Here is a 3,572-nt window from a genome sequence, read left to right as displayed (position 1 = left end):
ACAGCACAAGTCTCTGTCAGCTTACTGATAGTGACCTGATTAAAAATGTGACCCAGTGGAAAAACTTCCCTGCTGCCAAACTAGTCACTGGAACTTTGATAAGAAGGTGACAATCTAGTGGTGGGTACAAGTTCAGAGACTCATTAAAATTCAAGGAGAAAAAAAAGTTAAAAAGGAGGAAAAAGTGGCAGATTAGTCATTCAGCCTTCTTAACACAACAAAATGGTTCCCGGTCTCTAATTTTTATATATATATATTCCAAAGCACCTCAAGTGATCATCACTAACAACGTATTAGTTCTAAATACAATAGACGATGTTTAGAGCCCATCTTCAGGCTGTATTGGCAGCATTTCTTACTGCTGATCGTCCCTTCTTCTGTGACAGTAGATAGTGTCTCCTGCCTCTCTGCTGCTCCTTTGTCTTCTCCTCCATAGGCCCCCTGTCCTTTAATTTTGGAGTTGCTTGGAGGTTCTGTCCTATCATCTCTCATCTCTCATCTCTCAATGCTATATACTGTTTTTTGTTGTTGTTGTTTTTGTTGTTGTTGTTGTTTTGAGACAGAGTCTCCCTCTGTCACCCAGGCTGGAGTGCAGTGGCACAATCTTGGCTCACTTGCAACCTCCACTTCCCAGGCCCAAGCAATTCTCCTGCCTCAGCCTCCCAAGTGGAGGGGATTACAGGTGCCCACCACCACACCTGGCTAATTTTTGTGTTTTCAGTAGAGACAGGGTTTCGCCATGTTGGCCAAGCTGGTCTGCAACTCCTGGCCTCAAGTGATCCACCCCCCTCAACCTCTCAAAGTGCTAGGATTACAGGCGTGAGCCTCCATGCCTGGCCTATAGTGGCCTATATACTCTTCTAGTAAAGTATTATTCACTCTCTGCCTAAAGGTACCATCTGTATGCTGAGGACCCCTAAGCCTATCCCTTGCCAAGATCTTCTAGACTTAGGCAGCCAACTCTTCACAGATTACCTTCCCTGGAATGAACACCAGGCAGGTCCAGAGTATCTCCTTCTACCCACACTGGTCCTCCTGTCATGTTCAGTGAACAACCTGTGGTTCACCAGGCAACCTGGCTATACTTCTGAGCCGCATCCTTCATCATTTTTTCTTCTTAAGATCACAAATAATGGCCGGGCGTGGTGGCTCAAGCCTGTAATCCCAGCACTTTTGGGAGGCCGAGACGGGCGGATCATGAGGTCAGGAGATCGAGACCATCCTGGCTAACGCGGTGAAACCCCGTCTGTACTAAAAAATACAAACTAGCTGGGCGAGGTGGCGGGCGCCTGTAGTCCCAGCTACTTGGGAGGCTGAGGCAGGAGAATGGCGTAAACCCTGGAGGCAGAGCTTGCAGTGAGCTGAGATCCAGCCACTGCACTCCAGCCTGGGTGACAGAGCGAGACTCCGTCTCAAAGAAAAAAAAAAAAAGATCACAAATATTTCCTGAGTGTCAGTAATATGTGCTAGGATATATTGTGCCTGCACTGTGCTAGGCAGGCCCAGGACAGAGTAATAAACAGAGTCAAAGTAGTCCTTGCCCTCATGGAGCTTATAGCCTTGGAGCCTTCTTCACTCCCGCCAAGACTGCCAACCCTCTGCGCTGTTCTTCAGACAGTCCTCTTCTCTCTAATCTGACTGCTGCTTTCCTGTTTTAAGTATCCATCATTTCTTGCCTTGATTGACTTCATAGCCTCCTAATTATTTTTCTGATTCCAAGCTCACCTTTGAAAGCCATTTCCACAAATCTGCCTAAAAACAATCTTATCATACCACTGCTGCTAAACATACTTCACTGCTGCTAAACATACTTCACTGGCTCCTCGCTGCTCTTAGGATAAGGGCAAAATTCCTCAGTACGTGGCTAAAAAGAAGGATTGGACAAAGGCCCATAGAAGCTCTGGGAAGGAAGACACTGTGTTGTCCCTTCAAATCCGAAGTCTTTTGGTATTCATTCAACATTGTTAACCAGAAAACACTGGTTCTATTAATAAAAATGGTATATCCATTTATATCTGAAGTTAGGAATTGACTGTGTGCATGAACTCTAACAGCATCTTTTTAAAGCTGTGTGCTTCATACACGTATAAAATTGAGTCTTGCTCTACATATGATATATTGTCATAGATGTCGTTCCATGTCATTAAGCATTCTTCTACCGCATCATTTTAATGACTACAGAGTATTTATTTATTTATTTATTCTGAGATGGAGTCTCACTCTGTTGCCCAGGCTGGAGTGCAGTGGCACAATCTCGGCTCACTGCAATCTCTGCCTCCCAGGTTCAAGCCATTCTCCTGCCTCTGCCTCCCGAGTAGCTGGGATTAAAGGTACACACCACCGTGCCTGGCTAATTTTTGTATTTTTAGTAAAGATGGGATTTTGCCATGTTGGCCAGGCTGGTCTGGAACTCCTGACCTCAAGTGATGTGCCTGCCTTGGCCTCCCAAAGTGCCGGCATTACAGGCAGGAAGCCACTGTGCGCAGTCTCTTAATTATTTCTTAAATTTGATCTTTTCCAAAATAATATATGCACAAGTTTAAAAATCTAATAGTATCAAACATTTTTTAAAAATAGCACTCTGTCTCACCTGTTCTCACTTCAGCCCTGATCCCCAGAAGCAACCACTGAAGACTATTTTAGCTGTTGCTTTTCCTAATGTAACTCTGTGTGTCTGAACAGTATGAGTATGTCACTTTTTACTGATTTATTTGTCTACTGACCTCCCATCTACTGAATTCCCTGTTTGATGTAGTCAATCATGCAGCGAATATATATTGCGCACCCACTATGTGCCAGGCACTGTTCCAGGCATTAGGACTCCAGCAATGAGCAAAACAACAAGGTCACTGCATTCATGAAACTTAAATTCCAGGAGAAAGACAAGTAAAAAGCAAATAATGAAATAAAACAATTCCATATACTGCTATGTGCTATCAAGAAAATAAAAGAGAGTGATAGAGATTTAACCGCCTGACTTTCAGTAGGGTGGTCAGAAATATTTCTCTAAGGTAATGTCAGAGCCAAGCCCCTAAATGATAAGCAGGGTCTGCCATGTGAAGCTCTCTGGGAAGTGCCGTGACAGGCATCAGCACATGTAACAGAGACCCTCTAACAATGGCATAAGCAAGTACGTTTATTATTTGTCTCATGGAGTAGCCTGAGAATAGGCCATCCAGGGACCCAGGCTCCTTCGGTCCTTCATCTGGAAGGTGCCCTGTGGCTCCACCACCTCCATGTTCCAAACAGCAAGATGGAGGAAGAAGGAGAAGGGCAGTTCTCTATAAGGACACAATTCAGTAATTTCCCATCTCTTCTGCTCACATCTTTTTGGCCAGACCTTAGTCACATAAGCACACCTAGCTACAAGAGAAACTTGAAATGTAATTTCTATTCTGGGCAGCTACATGCTAAGCGAAAATTCTGTTACTGTGGAAGAGGAGGAGAACACGATGGGGAACCAACTGATTTTCTGCCAAAAGAACATTTTATACAGAGGAAAGATTGAAGGCAAAGGCTCCGAGGAAGGAAAGAACTTGACTTGTTAAAGAGAAAGAACTGCCTCTAGAGGC

This window comes from Mandrillus leucophaeus, unplaced genomic scaffold (genome assembly GCF_000951045.1).
Source record: "Mandrillus leucophaeus isolate KB7577 unplaced genomic scaffold, Mleu.le_1.0 Scaffold80, whole genome shotgun sequence".
Classification (NCBI taxonomy): domain Eukaryota; kingdom Metazoa; phylum Chordata; class Mammalia; order Primates; family Cercopithecidae; genus Mandrillus; species Mandrillus leucophaeus.
Note: the sequence above shows the minus strand (reverse complement) of the source record.